The sequence below is a fragment of the Papaver somniferum genome, chromosome 6 (assembly GCF_003573695.1).
Source record: "Papaver somniferum cultivar HN1 chromosome 6, ASM357369v1, whole genome shotgun sequence".
Classification (NCBI taxonomy): domain Eukaryota; kingdom Viridiplantae; phylum Streptophyta; class Magnoliopsida; order Ranunculales; family Papaveraceae; genus Papaver; species Papaver somniferum.
The window spans coordinates 89,167,152-89,190,247 of record NC_039363.1 but is presented as its reverse complement, the minus strand read 5'-3'; the positions used below and the strand labels follow the sequence as shown (position 1 = coordinate 89,190,247).

At 40.7% G+C, this 23,096-nt stretch overlaps 3 non-coding genes and 3 pseudogenes across 3 annotated transcripts; 2 read left to right on the top strand and 4 right to left on the bottom strand.

The window, feature by feature from the left end:
• Positions 1–12,902: 12,902 nt before the first annotated feature.
• Positions 12,903–13,022, bottom strand: LOC113291973. The gene has a single exon (XR_003331671.1). It is a non-coding gene; the product is annotated as a U5 spliceosomal RNA (small nuclear RNA).
• An 824-nt stretch (positions 13,023–13,846) lies between these two features.
• TRNAG-GCC lies at positions 13,847–13,917 on the top strand. Its single transcript has one exon. It is a non-coding gene; the product is annotated as a tRNA-Gly (tRNA).
• A 166-nt stretch (positions 13,918–14,083) lies between these two features.
• LOC113291956 lies at positions 14,084–14,241 on the bottom strand (annotated as a pseudogene).
• A 230-nt stretch (positions 14,242–14,471) lies between these two features.
• Positions 14,472–14,611, bottom strand: LOC113291964 (annotated as a pseudogene).
• A 3,975-nt stretch (positions 14,612–18,586) lies between these two features.
• On the top strand, positions 18,587–18,657 carry TRNAG-GCC. The gene has a single exon. It is a non-coding gene; the product is annotated as a tRNA-Gly (tRNA).
• Positions 18,658–18,969: 312 nt separating this feature from the next.
• LOC113291954 lies at positions 18,970–19,116 on the bottom strand (annotated as a pseudogene).
• Positions 19,117–23,096: the final 3,980 nt, after the last annotated feature.

Sequence of the window (23,096 nt, the reverse complement as noted above, 5' to 3'; positions counted from 1 at the left end):
AAGACTTCAAGAGCACGCCACAAAGATACATTCATATATTCATCCATGCCATTGGATCAAACCGAAGTATAACTGGGGACTTCTTACCACATCTCATTCCATACGATAGTCCAAGATTTGAAAGATGGTTCGAAGGATGTCACTTGGAACAAAGTCTTGGAAGACTTGATAGTAGCACATCGGAAACAGAACGTCTCCCTATTTCATCCGGGGGCGCCAGAAGTTTTCGACCATACAAGCATTCACAACACATCATCATCACGATCAGAAGGTCCAGGCACTAAACAACCTAAAGCCGAGGATGGACCGGCACCACAACCACAATCTCCAAGATTAACCTTGACATGATCATTGCCGAGAATATATTCTATCCATCCATCCAAAGAATGCAATGGAGTTTGGTAAATTTTGGAATCCACTGGAGAGACACTGCATACGAAAGCGCGGATACAAACGAGCAACAGAAAACAGAAGAAAGTCGATACCTCTTTTCATACGGACGGAGTTTATAGAGTTTTGCACAGAATAAAGTTCCCTTCTTGCTCCATGAACGTTAACAGAAGACTCGGCATGACTATGCTACCCCGGGCCCGCAACATCCCTCCTGAATTCTTCCTGAGTTTCACTTTCGGGCCGTTTTCACCTCCTAAACGAGCTCAAAACCTAAATATTTCCTCGTAAAGAGATAGGAAATTCTTTTCCGGTCAGATGGAGGGGTGGACCGTCAAAATCCGAGTTCGTACGAGAATTCTACAACGATTTTAGTAAGGAGCGCTAGTTAGGGTTTCGACATCCCAAACCCTAATTTCGACAAAGTTGCAAGGCACCATCACTACCATTTGATAACAGAAGTTCCAGAGTCATCACCATCATTTGGTATTCGAAGTTCTGAAACCAGTTTACACCATTCTGCGGACTGAAGACAGTTTCCACTATTCCGCTGACCGAAGCCAGTTTCCTCCATTCCAAGCCGACCAACGCCTGCGGCTCCCATTCCAAGATGACCAACGCCCGAGGATCCCATTCTAAGCCAACCAACGCCTAGGCTCCCATTCCAAGCCGACCAACGCTTGCGACTCCCGTTCCAAGCCGACCAGCGCCCGCGGCTCCCTTTCCAAACCGACAATCTACATCTCACCACTTCACGGTCTAGCTAGAAACACCACAAGTAGAATCTATGCAAGTCCGCCAACACGAGAATCACGAACTCTCCTTACCTCTCTAAAAAGGTTAGTCGGGTCTTCTTGACCATCTTTTCACGACTTGTCATTTCGATTTTGTCCTCGCCTGTCACCATCTTATGCTTACCTCGCAACAAGGATCTTGTTCCAAGCTAAGCAGTGGACTTAATGTTGATGGTGCTTAGGGTTAAAATCGTAAAACCTTACACCTGACATGACGTCACTAGGACCACTAGCGCATTCATTGAATCATTCAACACGCCTACGTAAGAATTACCAGGGTACCTTTGTTTTTTTTACATATATATGTGTCATGTTCCATGGTAGAACCCTTAGTATTGACCGACATCACCTTCGTACACCAAACCCTAAATTCTTACACCATCGTGCAAATGACAAACTATGCCAGCCACGTCTCCGCGCCAAGGCATGCCAACCATGCAACCGCACCACAGTGCCAATGGAAAACCATGCCAGCCACATCTCCGCGCCAAGTCATGCAAACCATGCCAACCACACCACCGTGCCAATGGTAAACCCTGTTAGCCACGTCTCCGCGCCAAAGCATGCCAACCATGCCAGCCCCGCCACCGTGCCAATGGCAAGCCGTGCCAGCCACATCTACGCACCAAGGCATGTCAACCATGCCATCCACGTCTCCGCGCCAAGGCATGCCAACCATGCCAGCCGCACCACCGTGCCAACGGAAAACCATGACAGCCACGTCTCCGCGCCAAAACATGCCAACCATGCCATCCGCGCCACCGTGCCAATGGAAAACCATGTCAGCCACGTCTCGGCGCCAAAGCATGCCAACCATGCCAGCCGCGCCACCGTGCCGATGGAAAACCATGCCATCCACGTCTCCGCGCCAAGGCATGCCAACCATGCCAACCGCACCACATGTGCCAATGGCATGTCGTGCCAGCCACACTATCGCGCCAAGGCATGCCGTGCCAGTCAAACCTCCGCGCCAAGGAATGCCAACCATGCCATCCACGCCACCGTGCCAATGGCAAACCATGCCAGCCACGATTCCATGCCGACCCCGCTACATGCCGACCCCGCTACATGCCGCTGGCTGCCAAAATGAAGGGTTGCAACAATCAACGGCCTCCCTTCCATTTGAGATACAGATCTTATCCGTCCAAGGTCGCCATCCAACGCATGTTAACCTTTGGTCGAAAGCCAAAACCTTAGTTTTGGACACGCCTAAACCGCGCCAACGCATGCCACATGTGCCAATGGCATGCCGTTCCAGCCACCTTGCCGAGCCTAAACCATACAATGACGACCTTCCCTTTACGGCTGCCAAAACGAAGGCGTGCGACAATCAACGGCCACCCTTCCATCTTAGATGCAAATCTTAGCCGTCCAAGGTCGCCAGCCAAGGCATGGTAACCTTTGCCCAACGCCAAAACCCTAGTTTTGGCAACACCTAAACCACGCCAAGGCATACCGACCATGCCACATGTGCCAATGGCATGCCGTGCCAGCCACCTTGCCGCGCCTAAACCATACCATGCCGGCCTTCCCGTTACGGCTGCCAAAATGAAGGCGTGCGACAATCAACGACCACCCTTCCATCTTAGATGCAAATCTTAGCCGTCCAAGGTTACCATCCAACGCATGGTAACCTTTGGCCCGGCGCCCACGCCTAAACCACGCCAAGGCATGCCGACCATGCCACATGTGCCAATAGCATGCCGTGCCAACCACCTTGTCGCGCCTAAACCATATCATGTCGGCCTTCCCCTCACGGATGCCAAAACGATGGAGTGCGATAATCAACGACCACCCTTCCATCTTAGATGCAAATCTTAGACATCCAAGGTCACCAACCAACGCATGGTAACCTTTGGCCAGATGCCAAAACCTTAGTTTTGGCCACGCCTAAACCGCGCCAAGGAAAGCCAACCATGCCACATGTGCCAATGGCATGCTGTGCCAGCCACCTTGTCGCGCCTAAACCATACTCTGCCGGCCTTTCCTTTACGGCTGCCAAAACGAAGGCGTGCGACAATCAAAAGCCACCCTTCCATCTCAGATGCATATCTTAGCCGTCTAACGTCGCCATCCAACGCATGGTAACCTTTGTTCCAACGCCAAAACCCTAGTTTTGGCCACACCTAAACCGCGCCAAGGCATGCCGACCATGCCACATGTGTCAATGGCATGCCGTGCCAGCCACCTTGCCGCGCCTAAACCATACCGTACCGGCCTTTCCTTTACGGCTACCAAAACAAAGGCGTGCGACAATCAACGGACACCTTCCATCTTAGATGCAAATCTTAACTTTCCAAGGTCGCCAACCAACGCATGGTAAACTTTGGTCCAATGCCCACGCCTAAACCGCGCCAAATCATGCCGACCATGCCACATGTGCCAATGGCATGCCGTGCCAGCCACCTTGCCGCGCCTAAACGATACCATGCCGGCCTTCCCCTCACTGCTGCCAAAACAAAGGCGTGCGACAACCAACGACCACCCTTCCATCTTAGATGCAAATATTGGCCGTCTAAGGTCACCAACCAACGCATGGTAACCTTTGTCCCCATGCCAAATACCTATTTTTGTCCACACCTAAATCGCGCCAAGGCATGCCGACCATGCCACATGTGCCAATGGCATGCCGTGCCAGCCACCTTGCCGCGCCTAAACCATACCATGCCGGCCTTCCCTTTACGGCTGACAAAACGAAGGCGTGCGACAATCAACGGCCTCCCTTCCATCTTAAATGCAAATCTTAGTCGTACAAGGTAACCAACCAACGCATGATAACCTTTCGCCCAACGCCCACGCCTAAACCACGCCAAGGCATGCCGACCATGCCACATGTGCCAATGGCATGCCGTGCCAGCCACCTTGTCGCGCCTAAACCATACCATGTCGACCTTCCCCTCACGGCTGCCAAAACGAAGGCGTGCGACAATCAACGACCACCCTTCCATATTAGATGCAAATCTTAGCCGTCCAAGGTCGCCAGCCAACGCATGGTAACCTTTGGACCAACGCCAAAACCCTAGTTTTGGCCACGCCTAAACCGCGTCAAGGCATGCCGACCATGCCACATGTGCCAATGGCATGCCGTGCCAGCCACCTTGCCGCGCCTGAACCATATTATGTCGGCCTTCCCTTTACGGATTCCAAAACGAAGGCGTGCGACAATCAACGGCCTCCCTTCCATCTTAGATGCAAATATTAGTCGTACAAGGTCACCAACCAATGCATGGTAACCTTTGGCCCAACGCCCACGCCTAAACCGCGCCACGGCATGTCGACCATGCCACATGTGCCAATGGCATGCCGTGCCTAAACCATACCATGTTGGCCTTCCCCTCACGGCTGCCAATCGAAGGCGTGCGACAATCAACGACCACCCTTCCTTCTTAGATGGAAATCTTAGACATTCAAGGTAACCAACCAACGCATGGTAACCTTTGGCGTAATGTCAAAACCCTAGTTTTGGCCACGCCTAAACCGCGCCAAGGCATGCCGACCATGCTACATGTGCCAATGGCATGCCGTGCCAGCCACCTTGCCGCGCCTAAACCATACTCTGTCGGCCTTTCCTTTACGGCTGCCAAAACGAACGCGTGCGATAATCAACGTACACCCTTTCATCTTATATGCATATCTTAGCCGTCCAAGGTCCCCAGCCAACGCATGGTAACCTTTGGCCCAACGCCAAAACCCTAGTTTTGGCCACGCCTAAACCGCGGCAAGGCATGCCGACCATGCCACATGTGCCAATGGCATGCCGTGCCAGCCACCTTGCCGCGCCTAAACCATACCATATTGGCCTTCCCTTTACGACAGCCAAAACGAAGGCGTGAGACAATCAACGGCCACCCTTCCATCTTAGATGGAAATCTTATCCGTCCAAGGTCACCAACCAACGCATGGTAACATTTGGCCCAACTCCCACGCCTAAACCGCGCCAAGGCATGTCGACCATGCCACATGTGCCAATGGCATGCCGTGCCAGCCACCTTGCCGCGCCTAAACCATACCATATCGGCCTTCCTCTGTGACTGCCAAAACGAAGGCGTGCAACAATCAACGGCCACCCTTCCATCTTAGATGCAAATCTTAGACGTCCAAGGTCACCAACCAATGAATGGTAACCTTTGTCCTAACGCCAAAACCCTAGTTTTGGCCACGCCTAAACCGCGCCAAGGCATGCCGACCATGCCACATGTGCCAATGACATGTCGTGTCAGCCGCTTTGCTGCTCCTAAACTATACCATGCCGGCCTTCCCTTCACGGCTTCCAAAACGAAGTCTTTCAACCATCGACGACCACATTTCCGTAGATCTTAGCCGTCTAAGATTACCAACTAACGCAGGGCAACCTTTTGGCTCGACACCAAGCCCTAGTTTTGGTCGCGCCCAAACAATGCCAAAACCCTAGCTTTTGTACACGCCTAAACTAAACCATATTAAAGCCATGTCGGCCATGCCACTGGCTACCAAACGAAGGGTTGCAATAATCAACGGATACCCTTCCTCTCAAGATGTAAAATCTCGATCGTCGAAGGTCACCACACAACCGGCAAGTCTCCCAAGCTCATCTTGCCAAACAACAACATGCTACATGTTTTCCACGAAAACACTCGATACATCAACACATGTCACAAATTGGGGGATGCTCATTGGGTATTGGTTTGGCGGTTTACAGCGTGCGGAGTATACTACGCCCGTTACAGGACAGTGTCACAAGGATGAGGCGGTTAGTAAATACAGGGAGTAATGGTAAAACGCTTTCTTTTATGGGACATCAATTCCAGGCGTTACCGGTTACCACCTCCTCCAATTTACTCATCCGTTTTCCATTTCTTACGAGACCAGAGTACGTTTCACTTCGACTTGTATAAATAGGTCTTACCTATTTCCACCGAACAACAAGTTCTGGTCAAGAGCGTACAACACTCAGAAAATGTTTGCTAGCTTTCCCATCTGTTAGCTTTCCACTTTCTGATGCAAGTCACAAAACAACTACTCTTCCAGGATCAACTATTCTGGTCTCAACACTCTCTTCGCTTTCCTCCCCAAAACCAAACCTTCTCCTCCTCTTTGTGACCGAAGCAAGTCTGGAACGACCATTTCTTGGTTTAGGCCGGATTTGTACAGATTGATCTCTTGAATCTAAAGTACCCCCTTGTAGTACATTTTTTAGGGTTTAGACTCGTTTCTCACCCACACACCCGAAATTACCGAAATCAGCAGAAACCGTTTTCACCCTCAAACAACTGTTCATTTCCACATATGTATAAGTTGTTTTCTTTTATGTTATGTAAATATCCGGGAGTGCAGGTTGGATATACTATGTTAATATCGAAGAAATTAGGATGCTAGCTAGTTTTCTTTAAATGTTGTGAATATATGGAAGTGTGGATTGCATATACTATGTTAATCTCAAAGAAATTAGGATGCTAGCTAGGTTTCTTTTATGTTATCTGAATACCTGGAAGTGCAGATTGCATATACTATGTTAACTTCAAAGAAATTAGGATGCTAACTAGTATTCTTTCATGTTATGTGAATATTTGGAAGTGCGGATTGCATACAATATGTTACTTTCAAAGAAATTAGGATGCTAGTTAGTTTTGTTTCATGTCATATGAATGTATGGAAGTACGGATTTGGTACACCATTCATTTTTAACAGATCTAAAAGATCTTTTGTACGAAAATATATTATTATGATTGTGTTTATTGATTTAAATTTGGTTATATCAGTGATATGTTGACAGTGCAGATTGCCTATACTGTCTTAATTATTATCCTTTATGATGTTTTTGAACCCCAAGTTTGTTTTTTGTGTAATATTTATGTAGATACAAAATAAGTGGTATCTTGTTCAACTGGTTTAAAACCATATAAAGTTGGTTTATTCCGTATATGATAAGAGAAATTTGACCTTTATGTATTTATTTTGGGCATTATGGTGAAAACAGTAGCAACAAAAAATCCTAATATTTATGATGTGACCTTGTAGATACCCAATACACATGTTGCTGGTTACAAATCACTACTGAATTCACTACTAGTTTTTGTATGTAAGCTGGATGTATGGGCAATACGGGTCTTTTGGTTTCGTGCTTACTTGGATGTTTCTTATCATGTTGCGTTTTTGTTTTGCAGCATTTACAGTTCATGAAATGGTCATACCATATTAATGGCCAAAGAGGAAGTATACATAGTAGGATTGCTCCACACTTTAAATAAAAGATGCATTCTCAATTCATGAGATATACTTGGTAGACGAATGAGCAAGGAGCTAGAAGTTCTATCAGTGGTGAAGAATTGTAAAATTCAATGTTTTTAAATGCAAACCAGCTTTGGCGACTATACCTGGATCATCTACTTGTTAGATGTAATTTTCTGTAGCCACATAATTGATTTTTTGGATAGACAATTAAGAAACAACATTTTATAAACTTGATTTTAGTGTTTGTTGTAATAATTCTGTACCACAAAAGATATTTCCAATTGTAAGTTAAGAGACACGATTTTAGATTTTTCTCCTATAATTTTCTTCCATATTTAATGGTTTTTTCTATCTCGTCAATTACTCACGGTGTAATGCAGATCATTGTTGTTACTTCAAAGGTGCGGTTCTGACTACATCATATTATTACTGTATGTGGATGATATGTTGGTTGCCGGAACATCTCTACAAGAAGTTGAGAATTTGAAGAAACAATTAGCAAGTGAGTTTGCTATGAAAGATCTTGGTGAAGCAAAACAGATTTTTGGTATGAGGATCATAAGAGACAGAGATAAGGGTGTACTTTTGCTTAGTTAGGCTGAATATATTGAACGAGTGTTGAAAAGGTTCAATATGGAGAATGCTAAACCAATTACTTTTCCACTTGGAAGTCAAATTCGTCTTTCAAGTATGCAGTGTGCGAAGACAGATGAAAAAAAGAAGTACATAGATAATGTACCATATTCTTCGGCTATTGGGAGTCTAATGTATGCTATGGTGTGCACGAGACCGGATATTGCACATGCAGTGGGAGTAGTGAGTAGATATGCAAGAAACCCAGGAAAACAACATTGGGAAGCTGTGAAGTGGATTCTCAGGTATTTGAGAGGTAACACAAACGTACCATTATGTTATGGAAAAGGTGGTTATATCTTGAGGGTTTATGTGGATGTAGACTTCGCAGGTGATGTAGATAAAAGGCGAAGTACGACCGGTTATGTTTATACTATGGGGTCAGCTGTAGTGAGTTAGAACTCACGGTTACAGAAATTAGTAACATTATCTACTACGGAAGCGGAGTACGTAGCAGTAACAGAATCGAGCAAGGAGATGATTTGGTTACGAGGTTTATTAGATGAGTTGGGAAAGGAACAACGAGATAGTGTTCTGTTTAGCGACAGTCAAAGCGTTATACATTTATCCAAGAACTCAGCCTATCATGCTAGGACGAAGCATATAGATATTCGTTATCATTTCATTCGGGATCTCTTAGAAGAAGGGGAGTTGAACCTCGAGAAGATTTTTGGTTCGAAGAATCCGGCGGATATGTTTACCAAGGGATTTACATCAGACAAGCTAAAGCTCTGCAAGGCTTTAGTTGGTCTCTCAGAATGAAGATCTGGGAGGGGAGCCGCACTGACATGAAGGTGTTTTAGCACCGTCAAATCCAAAGTTGAAGAAAAGAATAATTGAATACAATCAATGAGTCTTCAAAGTGGGAGATTGTTAGTTGAAGACTAATTAATTATTTCCTAAAATTAGCCATGATATTTTAGGAAAGGGGTTTCCTAAACCGGTTATAATTCTTGGTGGCCAAGTTTGTAACCTATATAAATAGGTAACTAAGCCTTGTAGAATTTGTAGTATTGTGTAGAAAACGATTAAGAGATCGGTGAGAGATTTCTTGTATATCTTTTAGGGCTAAAGCTAGGGTTTCGTAGTGAGAGCATATTGGTGAGGAACAAGAGACAAGGTTATCGTCTCGGGTAATTGTTGTTGTGTAACCAAGGGTTTGCTGGAATTCACACGACGTTGTAATCGTTTTTCTTCATAGTAGATTTGAGTTGGTACGACTCAAAGTGGACGTAGACAATATATACACGTTGTATGTATTCGTCGAACCACTATAAATCATGTGTCTTGTGAGTTGATTTATCTTTCTCGTATTTTCATAGTTACTTGTACTTGGTTTATTTATTATTCATCATAATATCTCAAGATCCGTTATTCCGTGGTTGTTAATGATTCCATAAGCAAACCCTGACAAGTTTTCGATTTGTCTATGATCCCAACACCAATAATGTCATGGAAGTTACATATTCTGATTTCAAATCATGTAATCCAACATCGCCACTCGCCACCTACAACACCGGTGACGACACAGTTCCAATAACAATAGATGGCCACAAGTATTTCATCAGTGGAAATCCTGTTGACTGCAACAATGGCCTCAAGCTTGATATTCTGGCATATGATTCACCGTATCTTAGGTTTTGGTGGCTAGGAGGCCTACCCATTGGCCCCGATGGCTGTGGCAAGATACCCAATTTTGAAGATACACCACCTACTGAATGCGGAAAAAGGACTGAAACATTTTATGGTGTGATTCAGATTCATCGACGAGTGGGGCAGCAGCAGCTTCGACTCCTCCATCTTCTGCATCTATATTTTGTTCCAACAATCTCCTTGGCGTGGCTTTGGCTTCAGTTGCTCATGCATTAGGTTTTGTTCATCAATGCTAGAATTAGAAGTTAATTTATTTTTTGTTTCTCTACAAGAGATTTTTAATGGTGATTATTTGGTTGGGATTATAATGAAATTTAATATATTATATTAGTTCTCTAATTAAAGAGATGAAATAAGGTACCATTAGTGTCTTAATTAATGTTTTAACATGCATAAACAATCCCTAGACATCAGGGAATTAAATATCTGTATTAAATTTTTCATTCTAATTAATTATTCATGATACTAGCTTTGGAGTTTTTAATGAAGAGAGGATCCGACTCTGACAGGATATTCAATGTCACCTGCCCATTATATTAGGCCATTGAATCATGTTTTTTATTTTGGCCATGTTGTGCAAAACGGGTTTTACATGAGAGCCATCTACGTACTTTCGTGTTGAGTTACTGATTGGTGTTCTATGGTTCTTACTTCTTTCCACTCAAAAATGATCTTCATTGCTATGCTGATGCAGTTTGGCACAACATGCAAAAAGAAGAAGAAACAGTGACCTATTATAATGGGCAGTTTGGCACAACATGCAAAAAGAAGTAGTTTGGCTGTCAATTACCATGCATTCTTAATGGTTTAGATTAAGAAAGTGGTTCCTTGGATTGCTGGTACTTTTCTGGATTTCGCAGAAAGCCTGCCTAGTGATTTTCTTCCTGGGATCAATTCATATGTGATTTATACACGGTTTTTTTTTCTTTTACTATATGTCAAATGCAAAGTTAATTACTGTACTATTAAGCAAAATGAAGTAAATCAAAGGTTAATCATCCCACTAAACTGGGTATAATTTGTTTAACTAAAAATACAACTTGTGGTGCAGATTCTGCAATTCTGTTTTCTACTACAACTTGAATCCGTTTCAGAGTACAAGAAGTTATTTTTATCTCCTATTCCTGTTGGAAGTAGCAATCTGAATCCGATTAGAGAGTATCACAAGTCATCCTATATAAACACCTGATGGCCTATTCTTTATCTCCACACACAATCTCATCTCTTTTCTCCTCTCTCAGAATTATTCTTTTTTCTGTCATGGGTTTCAACAGCAAGTTGTTGTTTTCCTTGGTGATTTTGGTTGTCGCGGTTCCTCTAATGGGGAATGCTTTTGTTTGGAACGTTGGTGATGATGCTGGTTGGTCCGGTCAGTCTCAATTTGATTATGCTCACTGGGCTGCAAGACCACTTTTTCTAGTTGGTGATGACAGTCTTCGATTTGTCTATCATCCCAACACCAACAATGTCATGGAATTTGCTTATTCTGATTTCGTATCATGTAATCCAACATCGCCACTCGCCACCTACAACAGCGGTGACGACACAGTTCCAATAACAATAGATGGCCACCAGTATTTCATCAGTGGCAATCATGTTGACTGCAACAATGGCCTCAAGCTTGATATTCTGGCGTATGATTCACCGTATCTTAGGTTTTGGCGGCTAGGAGGCCCACCCATTGGCCCCGATGGCTGTGGCAAGATACCCAATTTTGATAATGCACCTACTGAAGGAGGAAAAAGGACTGAAGACATTTTATGGTGTGATTCAGATTCATCGACGGGTGGGGCTGCAGCAGCTTCGACTCCTCCATCTTCTGCATCTATATTTTGTTCCAACAGTCTCCTTGGCGTGGCTTTGGCTCCAGTTGCTCATGCATTAGGTTTTGCTCATCAATGTTAGATTTACAAGTTCATTTATTTATTTTTGTTTCTGCAAGAGATTCTTAATGGTGATTATTTGATTGGGATTACAATGAAATTTAATATATTACTATATTAGTTTCATGACCATAAATGTTTTCTGCAATATGCATGAATCAAATGAGAAAAGTTACTCCAACATAACAATTCTTTTACAATTCCCTTATTATTTAATTATGAAATGAAGTGAATGTTTACCACCAGCCTCTCTGCAACTAATAACTTTAAACTTCTGACAAATGCAGCAGATTGCTGATAAGAAAAAAGCGCCAGGTCTTACAAATAGGAGAATACTACCTCTTGTCGTGCAGACCTCCTTAATAACTCTGGGGCAACTGAAAGTTCTGGAAGGAAAGGGTGGCAGTTGTCTACTTCCTTCCCTTAAAAATCACTGATGCTCCCATGTTACCTGTCAGATGGGGATAACCAGTTATATTGCCTACACAAACAGTAGTATCCGTGTACACAAAAATGCAAGTCTCGATTACTACCGGACCTAACATTGTCAAAGTTGTTATGTAAATAACAAGGTCACACAATGGGATATTTTGGGTTTTGGTACATATTTGGAGTTACAAAATTGGCTTTGGGCCATGAGACAAATTCCGGATTGCCATAGCAAGTATCAAATTTCAAGTCATGAGGAAGTTGGAATTTAATTTGGTGATTTACTTAACTGTATTCAGTGTTTGAATTTGTGGGGAAGGTTTTTTCAATAGAATTATCTCAGCTGAATATGGGTGGGTTCTAAGTATACTGAGTGGTATAGTCGCTTAGTTTCTGTATATAAGTTACAGTTAGTTGAATTCACTGGAAATTGCAGAGTTAGAGAAGGTAATCATATTGCAGTTAGAGGCGATCTGGAGTAGTATACATGTTCTCACCATAAAATGTATAAATCTAGCCTTGGTGTATATAAAAGCAGCATTTGGATGAAAGCCCAAGACCTGATCTAAGACATCTATTACAGACACTTGGTGTCATATTTGGTGTACATTGAACCATTCCATAACATTTTTAAATCATAAGTAATTGGTTGAACCAGTAGCAAATAGAACTGCTGGTAACGACTTCAATCACTAAATAATTTAGTAGTCCATTTGTTGTTCAAAAGATGGATCTGGGTTTGTGAGGAATAATACTGGTCTGAATACCTTACTAATCCATAAGCATTCATCAGTTGCAAATTGCAAGTCTTGGAGGCAGGAACCATACACAACGCCGCCTGAACTGGCATAAACTTTAGTTTAGCCGAGCCATAGATACTAGTAAAAGATTGGTTTTTAAGATTGTCGGGTTCCTCTTTAAAAAAGAGAAACCCTCCAAAAATGGGCGTATGCCGCTTATAAACGGCAAGCACACGGTATTCTTTAGTAAAAGGCGAAAGAATAGTTCGCTTTGTGCTTACCCCACGGCTGCGTGATTGATTTGGAGGAGTCAAGCGTTGCTTATATAGAAAGCATTTTGAGTAGGGTTGTGCTTATTGTTCCATGTGGGGCTACTCATTCTCACTTCAACTGAGATTTAGAGACTGAAATTACTAGTTCACGTTTCTTTCTGGGATGTTTCCAACCACTCTTCTTAGTTCTCCTTGTGCTTTCTTCATAATATTTGGATTATTTATTAGTTCTGAGTGACATAGTCCATTCCACGACCGTAGCAGAGGTATCATTGCGAAAACTTTGATCATCTATTTTAAAGCCATGCCTTAGAAAGAAATGAGAAGTTTTGTTTTAAAAACTGTTGGGTTCCTAAACTATCCAGAAATAGTCATACCCGGCTTATAATCAGCAGTACACGGTATTCTAATGTGGAAGAACAATTCGTTTTGTGCTTAATAAGCGTATGCCCGCTTGTACAGACCATTTTGAGCAGAAATCTAATGTGGAATAATGCCCTTCAAAGTTTATAGAATGTACTCATTTTGCTTCCAAGGTGATGGTGAAGGAAAGGTTACCTTCCTATTGATTCAGCACTGGAATAGTTCAATTCTAGAACCTAAAAACAAAGACTTGAGATGAATATCAAAATCACTTTGATTCCATCATTGTTTTCATATGACCAAATTCACTTTGATTCCACCACTGTTTCCCCATTGTTTGTCTTTTCCTCCCAAGTATTCTCATGTCTCTTTCCTCGCCATAGAGTCAAAGCTCTAGCAAATACAGTAGCTTTCTTTGTACCATGAAGGTTCAATGCAAATCAAATCAAGTTTTGGATATTGGAAAGTTAAACCATTCAGCACCAGTGGTCTAGTGGTAGAATAGTACCCTGCCACGGTGCAGACCCGGGTTCCATTCCCGGCTGGTGCATGGTCTCTCTAGTCGATTTGCTTGCTGGCTGGAAGGAGATGAGACCAACTATTAGCTTGCTGTGAGTCTAACTATAAGCCAATCCGTCAAGTTAAGTGAAGCTAGGCATCATAGAACTTGTTCAGTTTCCAATTTGGTTTATTTATGTCCAAAAGTTAACTTTATCATCTGGTAGGGGCTCCCCGGGCCTTTGCAATGCGCGCCAGGCCTCCGTGATGAGAATTCTCCCATGAAATAAATAAATTTAGTATCGTGCAGCATATCAGATTGAACTGATAAGAACATATGCTACACTTGATCTTGGCTAAAGGTCGAGAAAGGTATTCTTATTCTCATATCCAACTTCTCTTTTTCTACAGTCTTGTTTCAATTCCCCTGCTTTAACCGGCCTATGTGGGAGTCGGACTGAATCTTAAGTTCGCTGCTTTGGACAAGTTGAGTTTTCTTGGGACAGTCCATGGTGATAGGAGGAGTTCAATTTACATAGAAGAGAATAATTGGTTTCATACTTTATGTGATGATGGTAGGATCAAACCCTTTTCTATTGACTTATTACTTCCGTGAGTTTTCAGTTTTAATCTCAATGGCCTTGGGAGACCGAGGAGGGAGGTAGGTCGGATATAGTTTTCAACCAGCAATTGACGCGCCTTGGGTACTGCTGCATTAGTTGCGTCATTGTCCCAAGCGCAAAAACACCCTAGCTACTCTAAAGCTTTAGAATAGGCCCTCTAAAAAATATAGAAACGGCAGTTCATGATGAACTTGTTACTAGATTGATTGTACAACATTGACGCATTCATAAATCAAGTAAGCTTGATGAAAAATCCCAAATTCGATCGTCCAGATAGATGTTTGACAGTTACAGTAGGAGGTAATGAAGTGTTACAAGTGTAAAATCTAGTATGAGAATGAGGTAATAAGGTGTTACTTTTGAGTTACCATCTGGAAATAAGGTGTTACTTTTGAGTACACAAAAACATTAGTGAAATTTGGTAGGGGTGCGCCAGGCCCTTGCAGTAGTGCAACGCGGCTGTGATGGAGCTCCGCCATGAAAAAAATAAATTTAATATTATGTCACTACCCTTGTTATTAGCAAAAAGGCCGAGAAAGGTATGCTTCATCTCAGATTACGCTTCTGCTTTTATATTGTCTTGTTTCAATTCCTCCGCAGTACACTAGTCTGTGTGGGACTAAAACATTTGATTCATAAATTGCCATGGGACCGATAAGTCCAGTTTAGAGTAGAATTGCTGAATTGGCTTGATATTATTAAGTGTAGAATTTTCTTTTGTTTATTCTTCCAAAAAGAGTTCTACATCCATCCACCGAGAGAATCAGGGGTTTGTCCCATGAAACCATGAAGGAAAACACTAAAGATAAATTGGGATATTCAATGGGATAAAGCATTCACCAATTGCTTCGTGAAATTAGATGCTGAGGTTGCATAAGATTATGAACCTTATTACATTCGACACTTTCTTATTATCAACCTCAAGACAGTATACAATATGGATAAGAAACGTTTTGTTGGTCGGGGAAAGCAAGGGATTGTTTCTTGTCGACGAGGATAGAAAATTAGCCACATTTGAGCAGAAACGATGCTTTCTTTTGCTGATTTTTGAGAGCTCATTAACATAAGGCTTTGATATAGAGCCATAGACTAACTGAAAGATAGATGCTGAAATCTTGGGAGAATCTGTTAGGGATACTCTCTTTTAAGATTTTTCTTTAACTAGAAAGTGAAATTGGTTTTGGTCGTCTAGGTAGGACTTGTGGTTGTTGCTGCATGAGCTCAGTTCTTGTGGCTGAAACCTATTTCTTTAGGTTGAGATTGTGCTGGAAGGACCATAAAAACAATGAAAATGTGTAACACCTGAAATGAAAAACTGAATTAGACATACTTCTTCTGCAATTATGAGTGTCCAAGTTTGCAAATCAAAAATGTAAGTTGAGTTTTTTCTTCTTCTTTTCTTTTGGTATTAAGAAGGCGCACACTCTCATCCCAAAGATATCGAATACTTGGCGCCAACTGACCACTCGATTTCCTTCTCTCCAGTCGATTGTCTATGGCGCTGTCAATCGCGTCCCCTTGCCTCAATTGACTTGGAAACAGCGCTAGGATGGGAAAACAGAAAACTAACACAAAACTGGGATGTTTATGTCTTTTGAGTGACTGAATCACAAACATAACTAGTCGGGAATCGTAAAGGAACATTTAACTTCATAAGAAAATCCATTCTACAAGAGAATTTTGTTTATTCAACACGACTACTGGTAGGATTGATGATGAAACTGCCGAAATAGATACAGACAATGAGTTTTAATGTTTGTTTCCGGTCTGTAATGTATTTGTTCGTATCGAGTTATTAGTGTTGGGTGCAATAATCAAAAATAAGGAAAAATCAAATAAACAAAAGTTATTGATACTTAACTCCTTTATAGTGGAGGTGATCGATTTGATGAAACGGACGAGCTCTCCATATCTCCGCAACAACAACAAGGTAAAATTTTGGAAAAACAGAGTGAGTCACGACACTCAAAAGTGATGTTATAGCCCTCACAGGACGGATATCTCCAGGATAAAACACCCTACTACTAGCATATGTAGTAGATGCTCAACTTGAGCTTGGCAACTCCGAAAAAACCATAAGAAAAATCTCGAACACTTAACAATATAAAATGTTTTTTCCCTTAGGGGTCCCTCTAAATATAGAGCAACCCATTTCCCATAGATTTTACAAAAATAGTGATTTTGTTTATATAATTGATAAATACAACTTAAGAAGAAAATTTCCCCGATGTAGGACTAAAAAGTTTATATAATTTCTTAAAACTATTAAAAATTGGAAACTCCACAATGTAGGGTTAATAAGTTTCATTCACAAAAGAAAACAATAAATTATAATTTTTATTAAAACTTTAAAAAATTATTTTTTATTAATCGTTTTCCAACAATTAGTAGGACATGACTTGCCCTTGTAGTCTAAGGCAAGTGATTGCTTTAGTTTGTGCAGGTCGTAAGATCAGCTGGGAGATGAGATTACACCTGTTCTTAATCTTATCTAACAAGAACAATCGAGGGACTTTCTTTAGTTTATTATCCTTCTAAGTTTTAAGAATGGTAGGGCTTTACCCTGGATTAGAGGGAGCCCTTTCAGAAATTCTCGACGGCCTTGAGAGACCCAAACCCGAGAGTTTCTCCTCTTCTCAAAGATGATATGCTTCAAACCACCTTCTTCCTCCATCATCAGTTACATGTTTCGAGACATCAACCACAGATACGCTCATACTTTCACGAACCATGCATATGAGCTTCCCCTTGTTCAAGGGTAAGTAATTCCTGGCAGGAAAAAGTTCGAACTGCACTCTTCGGTGCAGTTGGACACCCAAGAATCAGTGGCTGCATCATACATGTGCAGCTTGCACCCATCCTCGCAACTTCTCATGTAGAGATTTCCAACGATGGTTATGCTTGGGATTGGTTGTCTCTCTTAGGTGCTACCACTCCATCGTCAATTTCAAACCATTCGTTTGTTTTTGGGTTGTAAACTTGATTCCTTCCACGTTTAGGCCCAAAAGTTCCTTGCACGTACCACATTCCGTTATATTCATTAGCTTTCTACGGGCGCCAACCACCTCGTCATATATATCCTGCAACCAAGGACCAGCTGTGTGCACAAGAATATTCATTTGCCAATCGCTCTATCAAGATAATAGAAATTAGCATGCTATCTAGTTTCTACTTTCTACAATGTGTTTAACTAACAACAGACAGAAACATTGTACTTATCCAATGTACGTGCTCTTGATAGGGTCATAAACCTCTACTGGTCTGAGGCATTGTAGAATGGGTCCGTTAAAACTCCCACCACCAGCAACATACAAGCAATTGTTCATAACAGGAGCCACACATATACCTGCTCAAGCATATCTGGGACACGATGCCATTTATTTGTTTGGGCAGTGTAAAATTGGTTGCATGTCTCCTGAAATCCAAACAAATACAAATCACGGCCATTGACAACCTGACAATTAATATATTGGTGATACCGTTCCACGTCGTAATCCTTTGGGACTGGGAGGGTCCAGTTTCCAAAGTCTGTAAACGGGGTCGAAAGCATGAAAAGTGGTACTCCCATCCTACAGATGACATTCAAGCATTCAACGAATCAAACAGGCTTGATGAAAAATCCCAAATTCAATAGTCCAAATAGATGTTTGACAGTTATAAGGTGCTCCTGACAAGCTTAAGCTCTATAAAATTTGCAGTTACCATGTGCAAATTAGCCAGAAGTTCTAATGAAGAGATTGAAGTGGTTTTATGCCTTCACATTGAGCTGCTGGCTAGGAAATGAATTCAACTGACGTTACTAATTTTAATCTAATACTTTGAGACTAATTTATGATTAGTGTCTATGGGTTCAGTTAGTCGATGCCCCAAGTTTGTAAGCTTCTAGTTGTCTGTGGAAGTGCCGAAGAGGCTAAGAGTTACCTTGGAGTGTCGAGAACAAAATGTTCCCACGGTCATGACATAGCAAGAGCAAGAAATAATATCCTCCTCTGGGAAATAGCCAAGAGATTAAGATGGGAAGTGATCTAGATATTGTTTATTTCGATCCTCTCGTTTTTGTTTCTATCTTGATGAAAAAGTAGAAAGTAACAACATCCAGCACCAGTGGTCTAGTGGTAGAATAGTACCCTGCCACGGTACAGACCCGGGTTCGATTCCCGGCTGGTGCATTCTCTTTTTGACTTTTCTGCATTGTGGTCGATTTCCATTGCGTAATGATGTTTTAGGGGTGAGTTTAAAAGTTTGTTGTCCCATGGACAAGCATATCAGATATTAAACAGATAAGAAAATTTTTTTTTTTGACAATTAAACAATTAGTATTTAAGAAAAAACAAGTACAACGTAAGCATGGAACAAATACAATGATAGCAATATAAAAATAAATCGCGAAGAGAAAGAGCGATCCACGACGATAGCACCCAAATCTTGTATGTATAGATTGAAGAAGAAATGGTATTCGAAATCATAGTTCGGCCATTTTGATTGATTTTCCCAGAAACTCATGCGTAGAGAGAAGCCCAGAAACCCTAAATTTATTATTCTTTTGGAGAATAATTTGATCTGCTCAGAATATCTTTGATAAGAACAGATACTACACTTGATCTTAGCAAAAAGGCCGAGAAAAATATGCTTGAACTAGTTATTCACTTCTTCTTTTATACTGTCTTGTTTCCGTACCTCTACTTTAACTAGTCTCTGTGGGACTAAATCTTAAGTTCACTGCAACAAATTGCGTTAAACTGACCCCGGATCAAAACATTTAAAGATGATATCACGGTTCTGATCAAACTCAACAATAAGATAGAATTCTGCTCTATAGTCGTCCCAAAGAGATTCAGTTTTATATCCTTTAGACACTTAAACTCAAACTCATGGCACCCCTAAAGCTACATGGAGTACCTTTTTCAACATGTACAACTCCTGTGATGGCTTTCCTCGAAGAGAAGAACGTATGAGATTTGTCCGATTGATCTTAGTATCGGAGCACAAAAACGCCCTGAATTCATTTCCAAGAACCCGTTTGGTCATATTCCAGTACTTGAAGATGGAGATATCACCCTTTTTGGTGAGTTCTTATTCGTTCGATCCGCTTTTAAGAATTTCGGTTTTTTATTTACTAATAATATTTTCTTATCGAATTTCTTGTTCCAGAATCAAGAGCCATCTGTAGTTATATCGCTCACAAATACAAAGACCAAGGGACAGATCTACTTCAACAATATGGCAATATTCATGGTTTCGCAAAATTAATGGTAGGATGTGAAGTAGAATCTCAACAATTCAACACTGCAGTGGGAACTATTTTCTTTCACACCTTCATTGCTCCTATGCGAGGTTGGGCTTTAGATAAAAAAGTCATCGATTTTTTTTTTAATAGGGAAGGAAATTCAATTGATGAAGATAGAATTACAGAGTGTTTTTGTCTTGTTGGATCAAAACATGGATCCAATCAGGAACATTATTAGACCAACTAAAACATAAAGAATCAGTTTTCACAAATTTAGCTAACTCATCATCTATATGGTTTGCATCCCTATGAACATGATTGCAAACCCAGAAATCATTATAGGTTGTCCATTTGACAGCTGAGGATTTCCTATTAAGAGCCGCCACCACATTTGCACAATCTCCATCCAAATGTACCTTCTTCCATCCATTGTTCTTTGCCCATAATACCGCTTCCAGTAAAGCTTGTGACTCAGCCTGTTCTGGGTCTATTGAAAGAGATGCACCTCCTCGCAATCCATGGCTATTACCTTTATCATTTCAACAAATCAGTCTCCAACTTGATAAGCAATTCTTATCCAGATGTGAGCCATCAAATTTTATTTTTTATATATCATTTGCTGGAGGAAGCCAGGTATGTACAATCTGTCTATTAGACTGATTTTGCATAGAAAAGCTTTCTCTTACCCTGTTCCAATCACCAAGTTGCATCAAAACATTATTATCAACTTCAACAGACATTAAAGGCTTCTCATAGAAAAAAAAATGCACATCTAGATTCCAAATGAGCAAAATTGTGAAACAAACAACATCATACTGTTTAAAGTCTTTGGAGCCACTAATATCGGTTTTTGTAAAGAAGCTACTGAACAATTGGTGAATATCTTGGTTCTGTAGATCAAGAGTTAGTAGATAAAACAAAAAGGTTTATGACTTGGTCTATTTCAACTTTCTTAATTAAAAGAATAACAAATAATAACAATATATATACATTCAGAAGTCTAGAAGAGGCTTAGTCATTAACAGTACTCAAGGACTAGTAGGGTCCTTCCTAGTTTTTCTAAAATTACAATTTTTAACATGAGAATTTTCACTTTAACACAATTGCTTCTGTTGTGTTCTCAAATTTTGCGTACGATCGTTCAAAATTCACCAGAACTAAATATGCATCGTCAATTACCAACAAACTAAAGTGGGCTCTGTATAACTGATTTTCACTTTTGCTCTCTTCAGTCTTTGTGTAATTATTAACTTTTTAGTAACCAACCAATGGATTTCTCGGTTTTCACCCATTTCTCTGAGTTTCATGTATGGTTTTTCTTGCTTTTCGTCCACGAGAGTCAAATACACTTTCACACAATTTAGAATATTTTTACGGATTACTTTAATAAAAACTAATCATTTTTTTTTTTAGTCGACAGATACTAATAATTGGTTGTGTAGTATAAAATTTCATAAATATATAAATTTTTTTGTAGTCAAGCAAAACTACTGTAAGCTATTAAATATAGTCTTCTTCTAAATCATTTTTGATTTTTTTTGTACGTCGGTAGCTCTAGTTGTAGCAAGAACACGTATATGAGGCTAAATTTTCATGCGGCCTTCGGCGGATATTTTTGTTTGACAGTGGTGTCATTTACATACTTGTCCCCCGGACAATGAATCTTGGATCCGTCATTGGTCATTAGCCATATGGCATCCAACCTATTCCACATTAGAGATACCTCATTAGGTGATTCATTTAAGTAAACCTGATTTGTTGCTAAGCCAACAATAGTATAACCTTATCCTAATTTGGTAAGCAACAAATTTTTACCTGAAAACATGCTCAAGATAAAGGTATGCTAGTATTCGACTATAAAGACCGACACACCACTTAAAGATGTATACGTTGTTTCTACAATCAGAAAACTAGATGGATCATGTATCTTTAACTTTACTGTTGTACACTTTAATCCTTTATATTGAGTGACATCTCACACTTTATACATGGAGATTTAACTTTACGAGGTCAAAAAAGATCTAACCTTTATGTTCAACATTATGTTAAATATCAAGCTCAATAACTCTATTGTGTCTGTGTCTCAAAGTGAGATTACATCTCCGAAGAGATTTTCTATTTTCAATATCAGATATGTCTCTGTTGATAACTTTTATCTCCGCAGAGATCTTATCTCAATATGGGATATCCCTTTCGAGAACTTTTATCTCCAAAGAAATCTAATCTATCTTAAATTTGAGATATGCCTCCATTAAGACTTTATACATCTCCGGAGAATACTGGCCCAATAAAAGATATATCTTCAAAGTGAAAACTTGTGGTATATGTAAAGATATTCAAGCTCATCAACGCTATTAGACCGGTCAAGAGTGGATCTAGAGATTATCAAGAGATAATTTAGCCGATAATGACACGATTAGTTTAACACAAACGTTAATTAATAGAAGTTAATCTAACAACGATTTAGATATCAAATTAGTATTGTTGCGTGTGATGATATCGAAGTAAATCAGATGAAGAAGGGATGGATTAGGAAGTAACTGTTGGTAGTAGTGTTGATTAGGATAAATGTTTCAGATCCAATGAAAAGATGAATTAGAGGATTCAATTACGGGTTTTTGTTTAAGAGATATTGATGAGTCTCAAGAGATGAAGAATTAGATTGTGGTAATGTTTTGATAGAGGAATTAATAAGGAATCGATAAATTACTGAGATAGAAAATCAAGAACAGTGATTGTGAAATTAGGGTTTGGTATGAAATTGAGAGGTGAATTAGGTTGATGTTAGATGAAGAACAATGGGTAAATATTTAATTGAAGTTTTGAAGTGGATTCAGTGATGAATCAATGAATTAGGGTTGTGTTCTGTTCTTCCCCAGGTTAAGAATTAGGGTATAAAGATCGATTAAAGCTCATGACTGAAGCTGTTAGAAGAATTAGGGTTTGATTACGATTGTAAGAAGGTGATGAAGTTATTATGAGTTTTGAATTGGTTGGTGTTGGAGCAGAATTTATCTGAGGTAAATCTTTCTTTATTCAATTAAAGTTTGTTATCTCTATTTAAGTGTTGATGTGTTGCTATCTGTGGGTTTTTCGGTGTTATGATTGTTGGTGTTGAAGTTGATTGAGATACAGTATCATTGTTTGGGTCTGACGTTGAGAAGGGTTGGATTTGTGTTTACTGTAATTGTTATGGGGATGGTGTTGCTTGTTAGGTTTGTCCTTGACCAAAACTGAAGATGCAGATTGATACAGTGAAGAGTGTAGTTGAGTTAGGCGAATGATTAAGAAATATATATGAACTAGTGTTGATGTTGTTGCAGGAAATGTGTTGGTAGAATGTTGTATTGGTGGTTGTTGAGCTGAGGTGCAGATTAATTA